Source organism: Mixophyes fleayi, chromosome 11 (assembly GCF_038048845.1).
Source record: "Mixophyes fleayi isolate aMixFle1 chromosome 11, aMixFle1.hap1, whole genome shotgun sequence".
Classification (NCBI taxonomy): Eukaryota; Metazoa; Chordata; class Amphibia; order Anura; family Limnodynastidae; genus Mixophyes; species Mixophyes fleayi.
The window spans coordinates 96280817-96302658 of NC_134412.1; the positions used below are offsets into that span (position 1 = coordinate 96280817).

Genomic DNA, 21842 nt, shown 5'->3' on the forward strand with positions numbered 1-21842 from the left:
TGAAAGAAATTGGGTTTCATTAAGGTAGGCGATAAATATTATCTTGAATGCTGAAACCTGAAATAAGGAAACCTCTATAACTGGATTACTTTTATATGTTTATACAAATATACAACACAGAGGATGTAATTGTTTTGTGCTTAGTGGATGTTTAGCAGATGAGCATTTCTTACAGGCTGCAAAATGTAGATGGATGATGTTTGTCTAAGTTATCTGAATAATTCCATTGTTAATCAGATTGCAGTTATCATGAGTAATGTATTGGAGTGGGAGCTTCTTAGCTGAACATTTGAATATTACAGTCATCTAAGTAGCAGGTTGTCTGGGGTCCGGGCTGGATCTTGCAGATGGTTCTGGAATATATTATAAGCCAAAGTGCGCAAGATTGTTTTCATTTGGGAGCACGTATGAAGCCAAGGCAAAAAAGACACAAACGAGTATAGTTTAATGGTAATTGCTATGGTGACATCATGTCAATTTGCAAAGCAAATGTGTATTTCTTTTGGAGTGGAAGATTTTTGCTTCGAAGTACAGGCGAATTAGGGTGTCCAGATTGTGTGCTGATCTGTTAATAAGTTGCAATGGGAGAAGATATAGCAAACTTCAAGGTGTTTATTGATTTGTGAGGCGTCACAGAGGATTTAACTCTGTAAAGTCATTACCACTTACCACCAACTAAAAGGTTACATTAATCACTATTTTATAATGGGATGTTTGCTTACTCCGAACACATAAACAAGCTCGCAAGACATTTATTTAAAATCCATTAATATGACAATTGAAATAAAAGTATTGTGATTATTCACTGTTTAACATGCGTTATATATAACACCTTTATGAGCCTTTCTATTAAGAAAAATATACAAGATATATATTGTGACCACAGCCATGCACAGTGTAGATGAGATGCAGTGCAGCACGCTATATGTGGTGTGCCACAAGTATCCCATAACAGTATGCAGCAGCAGGTGAACTCATTAATACTCCGCTAGGCTCCTCTGTTCCGGATGCTGCACCTGGCCCTGATGAACAGTGAGTCCAAGATACTGATAAACATACTAACTACCGTGGGGTTGAAAGTAGGGACGGATATAAGCATTTTTTTTTGTTAGTGTGTGTGTGGGGGGGGGGGAGGATTTAGTGCTCCGCTCCCTCTTTCACTTCTAACAGGGGTGGTCCGCCTCTCTGGCCGTACCCTATGTACATGTGTCTGTCGGCCGAGAGGATTCCAAGTCACTCTGATTGAGTTTAAAACACTGGTTGAAAGGCCTCAACCTCACGGATCTGGATGAAATCCAGTACAAAACATTTAATTACAGGGTAGACAGGTTTGACATGTATATTTTCCGACCAAGCCTTATATGTGTGAAGTTTGCATGTTCTCCCCGTGTTTTGTGTGGGTTTCCTCCCACACCCCTAAAACCTTCTGGTAGATTAACTGACTGCTGACAAATCTGTCCCTAGTCTATGTGTGCGTGAGGAATTTAGATTGTAAGCTCCAATGAGGTAGGGACTGGTGTGAGTGATTACATATTATCAGTACAGTGCTGCATAATATCATTGCTGTTATATAAACAATAGTAATAATATGGAAATAAATATTATATTCACAGAGTTATTGATGTACCTAAAAGCATCTCCTGAAGTGTTATAGTGACTGCCCACTAATCAATGTGTATAATGACTATCCCCCTCTGATTTCTCTGCACATAATATGAAGACTTGATAATACTTTAGTTACTCCTGTGTCTGCAGGATATTCAAAGGAGGATCCCTGTGGTATGAGTCCATGAAACCCCTGGATGTAGCATTACTCTTATTATTAGGCGTTGATTAGAGTATGCCTCTTGCTATATCCGTGTGGAAGAGATAATATTAGGTAACTGCTTCTATACTGTTGTGTTTGACCTACATTGCATTGTCTCTCTCTGTGCACATTTCTCCAGCATGGTTTTCAGCCAGCGTTCGGTGCCCCAGTTTCATAGCTCAGTCCACTTGTTCTGGAGGACATATGGACACTGAGGAATTAGAGTGTTCCAAGGATAGAAAACTGCCCAGGGCATTGGATAAGCTCTTAGGAATTGACATTAACATCTGAAACCTGTCACCTCTGGAACTGGAGGCTTTAAGGAGGGTGCATTGCATTAGCAGACCTGTCACCTCTTGTCTAGCTCCCTGTTTAGATTTGTAAGTGATCCCTATGCAGTTCAGTGAGAGAGCTAGCTGTGCACTTCATAATGAGCTACTAAGAGGAGCTGCCAATGTACAGCCCACTGAATACGAGAAGAAGAGTACATTTATCTCAGTCCCCTATTAACAGACCCCGTTATACAACAACTTGTTGAAAAAAAGGCATTATTTCCTCTAACTCATATGCAAATAAATAGATGCCTCAGTTTCCTTCTAAATCTCCTTCCCACATACTCTTACATGTCAGCAACAGCTTTATACATTATACAAAAGAGGGGATTAGAATGAGGCATTGCTCTCTGAATAGGGAGCTGCTGAGATTTAACTCTGCACCTGCAGGATAAAGGAGCAGTAGAATGTTATGCTGCATCTGCACACTGGTTGCCGGGGCGGGAGATGGATGTGCAGTATGTATGCATGGGGTATTGCTAGGAGGGGAGAGCACAGCTAGCCAGAGGGTGCACAACGTGTGTATGCCAAGAGACTGCACATGGTTTACATGGGAGAGAGACTGGATAAAAGTTGTGCTGAGTAAAGCTTGGAGTTGAACACAGAAGGGGGTAACTTGGCACATGCCTGGTGCCTGTAGGGGGGTAACGAGTTGGGAAGAAGCTGTTCTGCTTTAATGAGGCATTGTTAGTAGTAAGAAACCTCTAGGACTGTAGATTGGTAAAGCAATACTTTGACTATGTGACTTAGGGAGTATTCAAGGACTCCAGTGCTCCTGAGCTTGAAGGGATTGTCCACTGCCTGTGTTCTCTTCCTGGGGAGACTGTGATGGATGGAATGTTCCAGGAAAGATAACACGTGTCGCCATCAATCATCACTGCAGGAGAAGTGATGAGCGCATGAAAGAATAAGCTTGGTGAAAAATGGCTTCAGTTCTATTGTAACTGGGTAAATGATGTCGCGTTAACTCTTTCGGCTGGTGGAAGTCAGCAGAGAGATAGTGGGAAATCTGCGGGATATCTGATTAACTGGTATGAGCATGAGATGCACCTTTCTGGATGAGCAATGACTGATGGTGGTTTTCAATTCAGCTCATTCCAGAGACAATTCTGAAGATATAAAACTTTTAAGATAGTTAGTGGAAAAGTAGATACACTGTGTTACTCTGTGCAATAGGTCATAAGCAAACGCTGCTATTGTCTGCTTTAGACTGCAGGGATATTAAAACTTTAAACACCCATAAGAAATTCATCTGAACAGTTTTGTTAAATACATTTTCCCGGCCTCTTTCTTTATATCATAGTCTCTCTGTTTTTATTGTGTTATATTGGGTTTTTCAGCTTTTTTATTTGCTGTCTGGTAGTATTTAGTCATATGTGGTTTTACAGTAATTGTGGTATCTGGCCATCACACAACGACACATACGTTGGGCCTGGCAGTATAAACATTGTGCCAGAACACAGGAGCTGCCATGGTAATGCCCATTCCTGGTGGTGAGTACAAGCATACCATAGCTTCTTTATGTTAATTTATCCCTTAAATACTAACTTCATTCAAATCATAATGTTTAGACAATATCCCTCTTGCTAAACACCCCCAAAGCTCGCGACCACCAGCATCGACTACTGGGAAAAGATCAACCCTGAGCAGAGCTGAGTCACACTGGCAGTCAGCGCTTGTGTTAGCACATAGAGCACTGTGAGAGCAGCACCTTCTGCTGGTTGTCTGTGCTGAAACAAGATGCTTTGTAGCACTGCTGGAGGTGTCTGTGGCATATTGCCACCATGATCCTACTAGTTGGGGGAGGGAGAATTCTTCGCCAAAACATCCAAACAGTTAACAACAGGATACTCCATGAGCTTTACCCTGAGCTCCTCCTAACCCAGGAGTGTTTCTACCTGCTTGTGCATTGCTGGAGATCAGACGTATGTGGGAGTCCTGAGATATAGCTTTCACCCATGGTAGTAATCTGACAGAAGACAAGCAAGATGAACTAACGTCCACATTGTCTGCATTTTTAAAACGGCATAATTTGAGGACAGGAAACAAGCAGTTGACTCCTTGGTTCCTGCACTTCCTCCACCAATCACATTAGTAGTAGCGAGGGACAGGAAGCAAGCAGTTGACTCCTCGGTTCCTACGCTTCCACCACCAATCACATTAGTAGTAGCGAGGGACAGGAAGCAAGCAGTTATCTCCTCAGTTCCTGCGCTTCCTCCACCAATCACATTAGTAGTAGCGAGGGACGGAAAGCAAGCAATTATCTCCTCGGTTCCTACGCTTCCTCCACCAATCACATTAGTAGTAGCGTCAGGGGATGGACAGGAATCAAGCAGTTATCTCCTCGGTTCCTGTGCTTCCTCCACCAATCACATTAGTAGTAGCGAGGGACGGAAAGCAAGCAGTTATCTCCTCGGTTCCTACGCTTCCTCCACCAATCACATTAGTAGTAGCGTCAGGGGATGGACAGGAATCAAGCAGTTATCTCCTCGGTTCCTGTGCTTCCTCCACCAATCACATTAGTAGTAGCGAGGGACGGAAAGCAAGCAGTTATCTGCTCGGTTCCTGTGCTTCCTCCACCAATCACATTAGTAGTAGCGTCAGGGGATGGACAGGAATCAAGCAGTTATCTCCTCGGTTCCTGTGCTTCCTCCACCAATCACATTAGTAGTAGCGAGGGACAGGAAGCAAGCAGTTGACTCCTCGGTTCCTACGCTTCCTCCACCAATCACATTAGTAGTAGCGTCAGGGAATGGACAGGAATCAAGCAGTTATCTCCTCGGTTCCTGTGCTTCCTCCACCAATCACATTAGTAGTAGCGAGGGACGGAAAGCAAGCAGTTATCTGCTCGGTTCCTGTGCTTCCTCCACCAATCACATTAGTAGTAGCGTCAGGGGATGGACAGGAATCAAGCAGTTATCTCCTCGGTTCCTGTGCTTCCTCCACCAATCACATTAGTAGTAGCGAGGGACAGGAAGCAAGCAGTTGACTCCTCGGTTCCTACGCTTCCTCCACCAATCACATTAGTAGTAGCGTCAGGGAATGGACAGGAATCAAGCAGTTATCTCCTCGGTTCCTGTGCTTCCTCCACCAATCACATTAGTAGTAGCGAGGGACGGAAAGCAAGCAGTTATCTCCTCGGTTCCTACGCTTCCACCACCAATCACATTAGTAGTAGCGAGGGACGGAAAGCAAGCAGTTATCTCCTCAGTTCCTGCGCTTCCTCCACCAATCACATTAGTAGTAGCGAGGGACGGAAAGCAAGCAGTTATCTCCTCGGTTCCTGTGCTTCCTCCACCAATCATATTAGTAGTAGCGAGGGACAGGAAGCAAGCAGTTGACTCCTCGGTTCCTACGCTTCCTCCACCAATCACATTAGTAGTAGCGTCAGGGGATAGACAGGAATCAAGCAGTTATCTCCTCGGTTCCTGTGCTTCCTCCACCAATCACATTAGTAGTAGCGAAGGACAGGAAGCACGCAGTTGTCTCCTCGGTTCCTAGGATTTTGCAGCCTGAGCAGAGGATCTCACTTCTCATAGGAGGATCAGATACAGTTACAGTTACTGACAAGCTGATTTATTGATGAAGGGAAATAAATACACTACATTATTAAGTCAGCTAGTACGTTAACATAGTTAATTACATACATTGGGAAATGTTTTTCTTTTACAAAAATTTTTTTGTTGTTCCATACTTATATCTAAATACTGAACTGTTCAGGCAGTTGTTCTGAAAGTCCACCCTTCTCTCCTGTTACCTGGGAGACAGGTGCTATTAATTACTAGTTTTACAGTTACTCCACTTACAATGTGCTTCTTGTTCCTATGACAGTACCTAAGTGGGCCTGGAAGAAGTGCTGGACAATTGGATGCAGTTTCATATTGATCATTAGTTGCTTTGAACTGTGCTACACACTGGGACTTTACATTATGCTGCTCAGCTGGGTCTGAAAGGCCGTGTGCATATTGTTTATTTATCTCTGTACCACACACCACTCTCAGTATCCAAACTGAATATTTAATGAAAAATATACAAACAAGGATACTCCAATATCTGGGAGTATCCTCATTTGCCATTAGTGGTGCTATATAACTAGCTGCCGCTGATGATATTAAGCAGGTGTAACGCTTTTTATTTTATTTTTTCATTTTGCATTGATTACTGAATATGAAGGATCTTTATTTTTTTACGTATAAAGTGACAATATAACCTCTTCCTGGAAACTATATCATAACTTCTCCTAACTATGGAGAATTTCCGTGATGACAAGGAGATTGGAACTGAATTAAAAAATAAGTTTATGAACTAATTGGCATAGGACACAGAAATGCACATTCATTAGTTCTATAAATGTTCTCAGTTCATTGCTTGTTGCATAATAGCTCCGCCTCTTTTCTTTGTCATGAATAAATTAAAATAAATAAAACATGACTAAGCCAGTAGAGGGCAGTAGAGCCATATATAACACATACAAGAATACAGGGAAAAATAGATAACTAGAGGTTATAAGGTCATGGAATGATAATGAGCAGAGAAGTTAGCTTCTACCAGACCATTAGAATCACTTGCTGTAGGCTGATGTCTCTGACATTCTTTGAATATGAGACCATTGAGACCATCTCTTTTTCAGAAACATGTAAACATTTCAATTCTTACAGAGAAAAACAAGTTTAAAATGTGCCAATATAAGTGTATGGCTTTCATAATAATATGTAGAGATAAAATAATTCTAACACAACCAATACTGTACAACCAACTATTCTACTGGCTGCTCCCACTGCTCACTGACCTTCATATCATCTGATAGTAGAACCCCAGGGTCCCTTCCTCTGTTGTCATTAACATTGCATCACTATTCCTACTGTATTCTGTTTTCTAACTGTTGTGTATTATTTTACATTTAGCTGTATTAAAATTAGAATTGATACTTTGATTTAACTCATTTGTTTTATCTCTTCTGGGGTATCAACCCTGTTAGAAATCGTCTGCAAAAAGACACCTTTCCTTGTAGACCACAAATAATATCACTAATGAATACATGAAACAAAAGAGGACCCAGGACTGACCCCTGAGGATCTCCGCTGGTCACCGTCCCATTCTTTAAACTTACACCACTGACTCCAACACTCCGTCTCCTGACTGGTAGCCAAACCTTTATCCATTCCACTATCCAAGGATTTTCAGTTTCTGAATTACTTTATTGTGGTATTATGTATCAAAATCTAAATAAGCCATATGTACTGTTCCACCCAGATATATAGCTTTAATCTACTGCAGGAAATCCATAGCGTCCTGTATCTTGTAACTTGTTTACCTGTAAGAGGGCAATAAATGAGCTACGAGCGTGGGTGTGAATGATGCACTGGTGAAAGCGCAAATGTTTTCACATAGTGGTTGTAGTCTCAAATTTTTCACGCTTTTGCAAACGTTATTCTTGGAAGTAAATATTTTTTCCGATAAGAAAGTGTAGGTGGTCATGAAAAGTCCAATTCAATGGCTAAATACAAGAGTTTTGGCTGGTGATGTTGCTTATTTTCACTTGGCCCTATACATCATAATGGTTATAGACAATAACGCTCCTGACAGTAGGTTCCTGTTCTGTTCTGTTAATGCCCAAAAATTTACATTAACCGAGAATCAGAAACGTAACTGATTATTGCAATAAATTATGTTTTTCAGGCTGAACCTTAAAATGAATGGGGTTATTGCCAAGGCATCGGGAAAGAAATGTTTTGTTCTATTATGGGGTATATCTGCCTATTTTTATTTTATATACAAAATAATTTTATTTTATTTTATTTCTAACAGTGGAACTGGAAGCTCAAACAGAGCGTGGTCCAGACCCATGTTAGAAAAGCTGAATGGGAGTCTCCAGACTGATAAGTAACTCCTATCGCCCAGCTGCCATCATGAGATGATAGTAAATTGCATCAATAAGTAAACATAAGCGGCAATAAAAAAATTGCACTTTTCGTTGCAGTAACAGTTATGATGGTAAATAGCGCTCAATCATTTGTTACGTATTCACATAGTTGTTATACCCCAAAATATTGTCATTTTCATGAATAAATTAGCTGTTTTTAAACTGTAATTCCTGTTAAACCAAACCCCATATATTGCACTTTCCTTAGTACAAATACTGGTTCAAATAAAAGTGATGTTATGTGTTTGTTGCAGACATTTGCAGACTGCTGCGTAAATTCCTAATCATGTTTTGTCAAATAGTAGATTTTATGCGCTATTTAAATGAATTGTGCAATGAATTTACTGGTAAAACTTGTAAAAAAAATCTCACAATGACAGCGCTACTTCTATGACACATCCTGTTTCACATGTTACCTAGTTTACTTTGGGCCAGGGCTTTTAGCTATGGCGCTGGTTATCATACAGACATCAATATCTCTGTAGCATCTCGGTCTCAGTTTTGCTGCTGGACCCAGTAACAGTCATTGCTGTTGCCTTCTCCGCGTCCTTCTTTGCAGGAGCAGCTGCCGCCATAACTGGCTCTGTGTCCAGCAGTGAGCATGATGCCAAAGAAAAATACTGTGCACACAACAACCCCAAGCTGACGGATAACCACAAGAGTGACCATGCAGCAACAGAGCCAAAGCCTTCCCAAAAGCCAAAAAATGGAGGTTCATTTAATGTGAATAGTGAAGGACAGTCATGGTTGCCAGCAGCTGTCTTGAGAGTTCTGCATTGACCGGTTCGTCTTTTGTGTCTTCCCCTGTACCTTCTCATTCCAACCATACCACCACCGGTGGCTGCATAGAAACGCCAGTTACCAGTGGTTACTGTATAATTGGTGACTGATTATGCTGCTGCCTTACAGTAGCCACACCCACTTTCTCCACCACCAGCTACAATTGTTATTCCGGTACTTAATGCATCAAGTGTTCCCCGCACCTCTTCGATTGCAAGCTCATCTGGGCAGGGCCATTTTTAGCTTCTGTGTCATGCCATAACTTGCTTGTACCATGATCTCCTTAATATACATTGCTGTGTAAAAGGTCAGCACTTTATAAATATAATTAAAAGATAATAATAATAATAATAATAATGGCCATTTAGGCTTCTTACTCACAGTGTTGCGTTAAGCACCAGTGACACCTCATGTGATTGTGTTTGACATGTGATGGTAACAAGTGATTGCACTTGCAGTCAGAGGAGGTATCAATGGTGGACACAGTTGACCTCCTTGTGTTCGCTTCTGGTGAATGCAAGTAAATGGATCATGCAGCGTCCATCTAGCAGCACCACAAATCAAATGTTCATCCACATATGGGGTCATTGGATCCAATGGGTTTCACTCGCATACCCGTTGATATACTTTTACTAGCAAATATATTTATTTCTCAGGAGAAGCAGCGATCACAATGACCTCCTTGTCCCTTTTCTGATTTTTATCCCTCTCTTTGTCACGAGCTGCCTCTGGCTGCTGTGCAGCATATTCTTTGTGGATGCTGTTTTGCCTAATCCAGATCCTGCCTGCAAGGGGTTAACTTCTCATGATTGGACTTGGATCCTAATCACATGTGTCTGGCCTTTTATAAGACTTTTGTAAGCTCCCCCGCTCCATCAGAACTTCCCCTAATCTGTCCTCTTTCAAACGAACATTAAAAACCCACCTTTTTCTTAAAGCCTTCCATGCCTAAACTCCCACCGGTCAGCTACCTCTTGTTCTCATCCCTTCTTCCCTTCTCCCCCTTCCTCGACTCCGTCTCCGTTTCTCCCGTCTCTCCGTCTCATCCATGTGTCTGTCTGTCTTCCCCTCCCTTTAGATTGTTCGCTCTTTTGAGCAGGGCTCTCCTACCTTCTGTTTCCATCACTTTTAACTGCGCTCTCCAGCTACTCAGCTCACCTCCTCTCAGTCCCTCTGCCCTCTGTCTCCTCTTGCTTCTCTCCGCTCCCCTCAGTGACTCTCAACCTGTCATCCGTGCCCACCCTCTTGGGCCATAGTTACCTGCCTATACTCACTTTTACCTTCCCTCTCTCTCTTTCATGCTGTGCCTGAGCCCCCAGAGTTATAGTGCTTACTGTTACTTGTACTGTGCTGTTTCACCTTGTACTGTGCCATTGTTTGTCCTTGTACGGCGCTACGGATTCTTTGTGGCGCCCTATAAATAAAAATTAATAATAATAATAATAAAAATAACTTCCTGTTCCAGCAAACTGGGTCAGTTCAACATTTGTCTCTGCTGCTGGTCTCTGAAACACCCCTGTTATCTGGTCCTGTTTGTTCGCTGGTATCTGACTTGTGCTTGTTCCATTGTCCTGCACCGTTTCTTGTGACCCAGACCTCGGCTTTGTTTAACCTAGCTTCTGTCTACTCCCTGGCTTTGTTGTGGATCTACTGGCTTCTGACCCTGGCTTGCCTGACCTTCCTCCTGTCTGATTCTCCTGTGCATCATCATGTGTCCCCAGCTCCTCTAGTAATCCTGGTATCCTTTACCTGCAGTCATCCTATTTGTGTGGGGTCTCCAGCTCCTCTACTAAATCTTGTAATCCTGGTGTTCTGTGCCTGTGGTCACCCTATTTGTGCCTGGTCTCCAGCTTCTTTGTTAAACCTGGTAATTCTGGTGTCCTATGCCTGCAGTCATTTTATTGTGCTTGGTATCCAGCGTCTTCAACTTCCCAACTAACCTGGCGATACTGCCGTCCTGTGCCTGCACTTCACCCATTGTTTCTGCTACTCCTATGGACATTTGCTTGCTGTTTAACCATTCCCTGCACCTAGTTTTACCTGTGTAACCCTTGTTTATAATAAAGTCACTCTGTGTACAACTACACTCTATAGAATGCATACTGGAATCATGACACTCTTTTACCATATATACAGGGCAAGGACTTGCTGTCTCTGCAAAGGCAAAGTAATTTATGTAGGTATTAAAGTGAAGTACAGCAGCCTGGACATGTTGTTGAGCCCCTCACTTTTCGGAGGCGCAGGGCTGTAATCCGTTGCTGGCTTCCTTTGCACTGAAAGGATTAAGACTGCTGAGCCGGCCTCTGGCTGTCATACCTAAAACTTTATATCAGTCGTATGAACTGTGCAACTTCAGCAGGGAAATCATTAGAAGCGAGTTTAGCTTGAACAGCCCTTTGGTGTATAACAAAATCGTAACCATGTTTTTGTTTGTTTTTTATTTTTATTGTAGGATGAGTGTTAAGTAAAAAGCAATGAAAAGAAAGAGGTTTCTTCTGCGAGCAGACATAAAGCCATAAACACTTACAAATATCATTTTGTAATAGTAGCTGGTGGACCTCTACGTTTGTAAATAAACCATTCGAATATGTCTCTAGTTATAATATTATTCCTCTATTCGTTGCGCTTGTTCTATAACACATCCTGTTTCATATGTTACCTAGATTACATGGAAATATGTACAGTGTGTGGTAGATTCTCAGGTGGGTACCTGGCCAATACGTTCAAGAATTATCTCAGGGATATGTAAGGCCTTGATTTTGTTTCCCGAGTTAATTTATGATAGGTAAAGGGGCATTCATAATGCATACCTCCCAAAATTTATACATGTTAAATCGAGACAAACTAAGTCCAGACCCTGCCCTGATCTACCAGAACACCCGCTTTAGCTGGAATGCCTTTCACGTTCATGTATGAAGCTCGTCCTTTGGGCAGTTGGAAGGTATGATAATGCATACAGTAGGTTCACAACCACAATTGCCCAGACTTTTCTGCTCTGTGATATGGGGTTGTGGCCCACAAAAATTAGGAAGGGAGCAGATCGCAGGGGACATTCATTAAAGTAAAATTACAAAACCCGTGACCAGTTTTTGTTATCGGAGAGTTCTACTCACCTTTATAGAACTCTCAGAACTGTCTGTTCTTTATTAAGGTATCTAAATAATACATGGGGCTGGATAGTCAGTTCCTGTATTCACAACTGATTCTGAGGATTATGTCCAGCAGATAATAAATGTACAGTGTGTCTTTATTGGACAAAGGGGCTTAGTGCCATTCATTTGGCTGCTCTGCCTGACACCTCCGCATTGTTCTCCTAGAACATGGCAGTGCATCTGCTACATATTTTCAGACCATCCTGGACCTGGCCATCCATGTGATGACGCCAACATATCCTCTGTCATTAGGCCCACGAGCTTCTGTGTTGTGCGGAGACTATCACACCTCAATTAGACTGACAGCAGGGTTCTGGGAGAAGTTCTACAATGAGAAACATCGCAGACACTGTGAACGTTCTGTCTTTTTCTGCTGACATTTTTCATCTAATTGTTATCTTAAATTAATTAGAACATAGATCAAGGGGGAATTGATGACAAAAAAAAGACCTGGGAGATTAAGGGAAGTGTTAATTATACAAAGGGTGAGCAAGACTATCACAGTCCCCCTCCCACTCCTCTTCTCATCCTTTCCTTCAAAGTTCTCATCACTCGGAAGCTTAATAAATGAAAGGCACACAGATTCCCTGTGGCATTCCGAATTCCCTGAATCAATCGGCTTCCTGAAAATAGCTGTGACCTTCGCCACAAGCCGAGTGAGCACCAGAGCGTGCGCGGTGCGTGACTTGTGACTCCAGCACATCTGAATCCCTGCACACCCCCCAAACATTTCAAACAGCGGAAAAAGGGGGATTATTAGGGATTAGTGCGAGAGTGCATACACTCCTATACTCACTTCAGGACAACATTTAATGTAAGCAACGGGGTCTCTAAGGCTCGCACTCCTCTGCATGGTGAAACAATGATTATTTATTAACCATTGTTTGTATTGTGTAGCGTTTTACAGAGAATCATATTCATATGTAAAAGCTAGTGCAGATTTTCTGTAACGTGGAGTGATCTGAACTCAACAGATGCACTTTCCATCGTACAATGCTGCACTCGGGGAGTTGTACAGAATGCAGCGAGCTATATAGAGTCCAGGGGAAGTACAGTGATATTTTCTGTTTCATATAGTAACATAAATGGAATTTGGGACATTAATACAGAAACCTCTTGGGGCCCCTCCAGAAAAAATAAGGAGAGCACAGGGGGTGTGGTCACAGTGCTAGGGGTGTGGTCACAAAGTGTTAGGGGTGTGGCCACATAGGCCCATGACAGCACCTATTTAGACATGACATATTACGCAGTAAATCTGTGTTGCTCTCTCCTACCTGTTATTGCAGCTTTCACAATCTGCTACTGGATTCTTGTCTGGATCTTGGAATCTTGGGACCTGTTTTGAAAATGTACAGGTATATGAAATATGGAAAGATGAGCAATAAGTGATCACAGTACATAACACAGATCATGCAGTATTTAATACATTATAATAAATATTTATTGCACAGTTTGTATAAAATCACAGGAATTATCTGTGTTTGCTGGATGACAAGCAAGTTTTGATAACTTTTGACCTAGGGGCAAGTAAAAGAAAGAGACCCAGGCTACTAATATTCCAGGAACAGATAAATGATAGGGACCATGAAATAGTGCGTGTGCTGCCTTTGAAGGGCAATGACCAATCACAAGAGGGAGTGTGGTCAGCCCATGGAAGATGTGGCTAGCGCCATAGTATAGTATAGAAAGGAAATTATTAAAATCAGAAGTGTGCTTACCCGCCATCTCTGGTTCAGTTATGTGGCATTAGCCACGGCAGTGCCGTAACTAGACACTTTAGTGCCCTGGGCGAGACAGGACACCGGCGCCCCCCATCTAAGTGGGCGTGACATTTGCCAAGTGGGTGTGGCCAACCTAATATGGGGGTGTGGCTACTGAAAAAATTCTGTTACACATATTTGCAAATACATGATAAGCCGGATGCATGAATGAATATATATATATATATATATATATATATATATATATATATAATATTTATTTATATAGAGAGAGAGAGATCTATAACTCTATCTATATTTCTGATGCATTTGGATTATCATAAATTTGCAAATATGTGTATTATAAAATAGAAATTAATATTAAATTTATAGTTGAGAAATAGAGAGAGATTAAATAAAATAAGGCGCTGGTGAGATCAGTGGGAGTAGAGGTGGGTGGAAGTGGTGTATAAGTGGGCTGAAATAGGAGTTTGGGTATGGAGGAGGTAGGTGGAAGGGATGAGTGAGAATGGTAGTGGAATGGAACAGAATTGAGAATTATGCTCTTATAAGAGCAGTTTGTTGTAAAAATTACTTTTCTCTAGCAGTGGTCATCAGCGGTGATCGGCGTTGTAGCTGCGCCTGAGCGGCTTCCTGCTTTGGCATTTGGAACACAAGTTTGTGTTCCAAATGCCAAACTTCCTGTCAATGGAACGCATGTGCGTTCCACTGACAGGAAGTTCGGAATTTGGAATGCAAACTTGCGTTCCAAATGCCAAAGCAGGAAGCCGCTCGGCCGCAGCTACAGCGTCCGATGCTGGGAATAGGTTGTTTCTTGTCAGGGAGGCAGATGGATGTAAGAGCGCTGTGTGCAGTGATTGAGCCTGGGCACAGAGGCAGGTAGCGGGCGGCTAATGCGCCCCCTTGGGCTTGCGCCCTGGGCGACGGCACCGCCCGCACCTGCCTAGTTACGGCTCTGAGCCACGGTTCTGCCTTATACTCGCAGCCACCAGTACTCCATCGTAAACTTCAGCAGAAGAAGAGGAGGAAGGTAAGTGGTGAAGATGGAGAAGGGGAAGATAAATGGGGAGGTGGGACCAGGTGCAAAGCGAGAGGAAAATTGGGCTAAGAGGGGCACAGGGGAAAGTGCATGATGGGAGCAAAAGATAGAAGATGGTGGGAGGGGGGGGGGGCAGATATTATAATAGTGGTAAAGGGAGATAGATAGACACACAAAGGGGGAGAAAAAAAGGACTGACACCCACAATGCAGAGACACACAAATGGGGGCAAAGAGAGACAGGTGGGGAGGTAAAGGTACACATACAAAATTAGAGACAGACAAACACACAATGAGGGAGACAGAGACATACATGAAATAACAGATAGACTGGCACGCCCAGGGGAAGGGCAGAGAGCCTGGCACACCCATGGGAAGGGCAGAGAGCCTGGCACACCCAGGGGAAGGGCAGAGAGCCTGGCACACCCAGGGGAAGGGCAGAGAGAATGGCACACCCAGGGGAAGGGCGGGGAGCCTGGTGCAGATAGTGAAGGGCAGAGAGCCTGGCACACCCAGGCAAAGGGCAGAGAGAATGGCACAGTTAGTGAAGGACAGAGAGCCTGGCACACCCAGGGGAAAAGCAGAGAGCCTGGCACACCCAGGGGAAGGGCAGGGAGCCTGGTGCAGATAGTGAAGGGCGGAGAGCCTGGCACACCCAAGGGAAGGGCAGAGAGAATGGCACAGTTAGTGAAGGACAGAGAGCCTGGCACACCCAGGGGAAGGGCAGAGAGTTTGGCACACCCAGGGGAAGGGCGGGGAGCCTGGTGCAGATAGTGAAGGGCAGAGAGCCTGGCACACCCAGAGGAAGAGCAGAGAGAATGGCACAGATGGGAAAGAATGATACCAGATAGAATAGTGTGTCCCGGATGTGCAGGGGGAGATAGTTTGGATGTCAGAAGCTGCAGCTGAGTGGAGGAGGAGTAGAGATGGGATCGGGGAACACAGGAGATGTTTTGCCACTGTCTGACCCTCTCCCCTCCAGCTGAAGAGTGTGGGAAATATAGTGCCTGGAACTTGATATAAGCCGCATCGGTGCCTAAGCAATTAAAATAAAAAGTTCCATTCAGGCCCCTCCCCCTCATCCTGGGAACGTACTGTAATAAAGTTATGAAAACTTTTCCTGTTCTATGACGATGTTTATCTGACATTTGGTTACATGATATATAAACATCTACTGTATTCTCTTCAACATTTGTCACAGGGTTAATGGAAAGATACCGCCTAGGAGTCACATAGGACTAGATGATGGAATACAAATCCAGGTATCTCTTCTAGTATCTGGATTTGTGCAGTGTGGTCTGTAAGGCTCCTTTCCTAACTACACAATATGTACATACATTTAGTTTCATGCAAGGCATCCACTTGTGATGACATAGGTGAACTGCCACCTTCTGCTTTAGGGAACTGCCCCTGTATAATGCACCCACATTTGCAGGTCCACGTAGTGAAAAGAGTAAATCATAATTTCAAAGTCCTACCAACATTAACTCTAAAGTTGTAAACCTTCTAAAATCATCCTTCATCATCATTACAATCTACAGCTTAAGCCCAAATAGCAGAGATAGCTCAAATGATTAATAGATCAAACTGGGAATTGTCAATTATATCACAATTCTCTGCTAGTCAGATATTAGGTCAGTGTTTGGGGATGAGACACACTACAACCCTATCCCAGGTTGTGAGTAACACCGTACTAGTGACATTGTACATTGTGATTGTCCATAGATCAGTGTTCCGTCCAATTCCAAAACATTCCAATTTGTGTGGCAGGTACAAAGGCATGTCAAATGTCTACATAAGTGCAGTAAGCTGTTTCTATGCGTTCAAACACCCATAGAAACACCAGAGGGGCACACAAGTATATTTCTGTTAGTGCTCTCACTATTCTCCTATAGATTTCCCCAGATATCCTCCTGCCACAGGCCAGCAGCTCTCACCAGCTACATGTATCTCAATTGTACGCTATGAACTTTTAATAATAAAAGAAGATAATTGCATCCACCATTATCTATTATTGTGCAGGGTCAAAGGTGCAGAAAAATAAACGATTGTTCTCAGGACCTGTGCTAACGAGCATCAGGATTCTGTATATGGTAATTCAGAACTAGTCCCTCGAGCTGTGAGCAGGTTAGTCACATCATTCAGTCTCAGGGGGTGTAATGATGTGTGTGTGTGGGGAGGGGGGGTATTGAAGCTTCGCTCCCTTTGAGGTCAGCATTGTTCTGCATTCAGTAATGGTCTGGTTGTACAGAGCTCACTCTTTTTTTTTCTCGTTTTGATCTTGGCCTCCAATTTATGAGCCAGGGATCAGCCTCAGACTCCTGGGTTTACATTTACTAAACTATTTGAAAAAGTGGAGATGTTGTCTATAGCAACCAATCAGAATCTAGCTGTCCATTTGTAGAATGTACTAAATAAATGATAACTACAATCTGATTGGTTGCTATAGGCAACATCTACACTTTTTCAAACCCGCAGTTTAGTAAATCTAGCCCCTAATCTTTCTCTCATTGAATCTGAATCTTATGGCTGTTTTTCTTAGTGATGTCCACATCATCCTAGAATAATTGTGATAGAGATGTATACAGTTAAACAGATAAACTAGCCTGGTTCTGCTAAGTAGACGCTTAACAAACATGCTAATGGACCATTTACCCTTGTTGTTCTCAATCATTGTGAAAAACCCAGCTCTTCTCAGTTTTGTATTTGACCCCTACAGTAATCTGTCACTGCAGGAGCAGAAGTACCTCTTGTCATCTCTAAGTAGAAGTGTTAAGTACTGAATGTGAGATACTATTTTCCTATTTCTCACCACTAGACACGTCACGTCATCCTACAATTAAGAGGCAATCAAACACTTTTCCTGCTGGTAATTGGGCAGTGGAGATCTGGGATCTTTACATTATTGCATCTTGACATTTCAGGAGCCATCCTTACAGACCCTTCGAGTAGACTGCATTCGTGTATAATGACAGCACAGCATCCTGTAGACTAATGTTATTTTATTCTAATTTACTCTCATCTGTTAAATGCACCTGTCATTATTTCTACAACTCAGTAGTATGTTGTATATTGTGCTTGGTATTTTGTCCAGAAATGTAAACTTTCCTGCTTAATGCCAGTGACCTCAGTAAGTAAATGAGGGCAATTAAACAAATTCAGTATTAGTTCTAAAGATAAGGTGACCAATGTGTTTTGGGGGAGAGGATAGAAAATGTTTATAAAAGTTTCTTTCTGTTTTTGACACTGTCAGACACATCCATACTGGACGCTTTGTAGAAAACAGTGTAGATTCAATGGGTGCACTCTGCTCACCTACGTCTAAAAAGAAACCAGTTGGTAGAAGAACAGATCAGTCAGCAGTGCCAGTTTTATCTCCCTTTCTCTTGGCACAGAGCTTAGTCTCACAAACCGCTGGTTAATATTTCCAGGGATTGATCTAAGGCATCTGTCCCTTGCGATTTTAATTTGTGGCTTTGATTGCAGTGAGGTTTGCGGGCTCGTGGCATTGATTAAATGCCCGGCACTCTGGATCTATGCAAAATTTATGCTGTAGCACTTACTAAAAGCACTGAACTGTCATTTTAGCTTGTGACGTGGGATCTCCAGCCGACCAAGCAGGACTCGCAGCTGACCCTGACATTTCATTCCATAGTATAATATATACACTGGTTGTGTGATTGCAGGCTGTGATATCACTATTATAAATATCATGTCACAAGTGGTTTTCAGTGAAGAATAAGTGTGCTGTGAATCAATGCCACCTTCAGTGGCAGCATCAGTGCGCTGTGCACCATTTATACCTCTTATGACCGTTGTGTACTTGGTAAATTGTAAAGGTCAGAATAAAATATGGTATTATCTTTTCAGTAGGTGTTTTCATTCCTTTATAACTTATTTGCTGACGAGAGTTTCTTACAGGTCCATGTTGTTACATTGCTTAGCAAATGGGCTCTAGCAAGACTTCAGGACACATCCATGCATCCAATACTCTCCATTTCCTGCAATGACCCATTGGTTGTGAGTAGGTGGAGATCCACCGATCAGTCGCAACATTAAAACCACCTGCCTAATATTGTGTAGGTCCCCCTTGTGCTGCCAAAACAGCTCTGACCCGTCGAGGCATGGACTCCACAAGATCTGTGAAGGTGTCCTGTGGTATCTGGCACCAAGACATTACCAGCAGATCCTTTAACTCCTGTAAGTTGTGAGGAGTCGGACTTGTTTTTCCAGCACATCCCAGTGCTCAATCAGATTGAGATCTGAGGAATTTGGAGGCCAAGTCAACACCTCAAACTATTTCTCATGTTTCCAAACCATTCCATAACAATTTTTGCAGTGGGTCATGGAGCATTATCCTGCTGTAAGAGGCCACCGTCATCAAGGAATACCGTTGGCATGAATGGGTGTACTTGGTCTGCAACAATATTTAGGTAGGTGGTATGTGTCATAGTGACATCCATATGAATGCCAGAACCCAAGGTTTCCCAGTAGAATATTGCCCAGAGCATCACACTGCCTCTGCCAGCTGCCTTCTTCCCATAGTGCATCCTGGTGCCATTTCTTACACAGAGATGTACCAGAAAACCTGATTCATCAGCCCAGGCCACCTTCTTCCATTGCTCCATGGTCCAGTTCTGGCGCTGCCATGAGCATTGAAGGCACTTTCGACAGTGGACAGGGGTCAGCATGGGCACTCTGACTGGTCTGTGGCTACGCAGCCCCCACTGTGTGTCCTGACACCTTTCTATCATAGACAGCATTAACTTTTTTTTAGCAATTTGTGCTACAGTAGCTCTTCTGTGGGATTGGACCAGACAGGCTCCCCACACACATCAATGAACCTTGAGCGTCCATGACCCTGTCGCTGGTTCACTTGTTGTCCTTTCTTGGACCACTTTTGACAGGTACTAATCACTCCATAGCTGCATCCTGCTTCCAACATATCAACTTCAAGAAGTGACTGCTCACTTGATGCCTAAAATATTCCACCCGCTTCACAAGTGCCAATGTAACAAGATAATTAATATTATTCACATTATTAATGTTGTGGCTGATCGGTGTAAAATATCCCAACCACTGATTTTCTCCGACAGCATTATGAGATCTTACAGCCTCCTATAAGGTCTTACCCTGGAAACAGAATGAAAAAGACACATATTAGCCTCTATTGCTCCAGCATAATGCAATTATTATTATTATTATTATTATTATTATTATTTATTTATAAGGCGCCACAAGGTTTCCGTAGCGCCGAACACAATACAAACAATGGACAGTACAGAACAATAAACAACTAGTACCAAAACTTCAGAGGCTCCAGGCAAAGCAGATGTAATGGAGTAGGAGCAGAAGAGAAGGTAGAGAGACAGGAGTGAGAAGGAGCCCTGCTCATAAGAGCTTACATCCTAAAGGGAGGGGAAACAGATGGCCGGCACAAAGGGAGTCAGTGGGGGGGGAGCAAGCGTGCACCCCAAAAGAGGAGGAGCAAGGGGGTGGGAGCGAGCATGGAGAGAGGGTTAGGTGGAAGGCTGGTAAGCTTTAAGGAAGAGATGGGTTTTGAGTGCCCGTTTGAAGGAGCACAAGTTAGGGGACAAACGGATGGAGCGTGGGAGGTCATTCCAGTGGAGGGGGGCAGCTCGGGAGAAGTCTTGAATTCTAGAGTGGGATGAGGTGATCAGAGTGGACGAGAGGTGACGGTCATTGGCCGAACGCAGGGATAATGCAATGACCAAAGCTACTCGGGTGTGTCTGTGCCGCACTTAGATCCTCCTCTTGTACTTTTACACGGTCAGGAACTAAGGATGCCGGCAATAACTAGTATAGCCCCAAATTCCAACCCAAATCACCAAAATACAGTTTGACACATTTGTGAGAAGAACATCAGCTCATTTAGAACCATTGATAGCGCTATTACTGTCTGTGCTCTGATGGTTGTGTATTTCATGCCTTGTGCTTCCTCTCTGCAAAGGTCAGGCCACAGCACAGAAAGCTCAATGTTACCATATAGCTAGAACAGTAAGAGGACACAGACGGGTTCTGTCTGATAATGGGATGTTATTAATATTATACTAAATAGTCTTTAAGACAGAATATTGCTGTATTCTAATACAAGGCTTCCTATGTAGAGCTGATACTAGTAGTTATAACACTGTCAATACTGTGAAAGTATCAGCCATTGTTATCTGGGGGTTGGGGATGTGTGTATTCATGTTATCTGGGGGTGGGGGATTTATAATGAACTCTAAACAGTTGGGGGTACAATCATTTTATTCTGCCGCACAAATTGTTCTTTATGAAACTGCTGTCTCAAACTGGGCTGTGTGAGAGTTAATATTATCTGCAGTTTCCAAATTGTACATATTTTCGGACCAAGAAATTATCTTTATGTGAGACATTTACCACATATTTTCTCATTGCTGTATGATGTCAATGCCAAATAAGTGAGATCTGACTGCTGCTTCCATTCTGCATGTGTAGCTGGCAATGTCTGAGCCAAAGAATTTGTGTTCTTCATAATTACTTGCCTTCCTCCATCACAATAACTTGTTTATGTCTTGCAATATAATCCTGTGCATTTTGCAGTTCAGATCTAACGGTGCTTTGGGTGGGAAGTAATAATTGCTCTTTTGTATACTTATAAAAATAGTAACGGTTCTCAAGTCAGTCAAGCAAAGTGTTTTCAATTAGTGTTAATTAACATCACAATTTTCACTTGTAGAATCAGGTCTTATTTTTTCTCCGTTTTGTTTGCTTCAGTAATTTGAGGAACTAGATCTGTCTTTAAGAGAAGGTGGATACAGCACCTTGGACAGTGTTTATCCACACATTAAATACTCTTGTGAGTGTGGCGCTCAGCTGTGACATGGCCCAGCGCCCATTACCAACGTGGGGCAGCAACAGTGGGCAGGTTCAAAGAGGCTGCGGCTGCTGGTCCTCTCTGTGAGCAGCCATTGATCAACAAGAGGTCGCCATGGTGAAAATAAAGACGCTGAATGTGTGATATTATGTCACCCGTTATGTGTTCTAGGAGCCCTGTTAAACTTTGGCACCCTTAAGGTGCCACGCTAAGCTTTTCTCACATATGGA

The 21842-nt window shown here is 42.9% G+C and overlaps 1 long non-coding RNA gene across 1 annotated transcript in view; it reads left to right on the top strand.

Annotated features, from left to right (window-relative positions):
- The first annotated feature begins 1 nt into the window (after window position 1).
- Window positions 2-21842, top strand: part of LOC142107229 (uncharacterized) — a 341539-nt gene continuing 319698 nt past the window's right edge. The window contains exon 1 of the long non-coding RNA XR_012679912.1: window positions 2-24. This is a non-coding gene — a long non-coding RNA (uncharacterized LOC142107229). The remainder of the gene's footprint in view (window positions 25-21842) is intronic.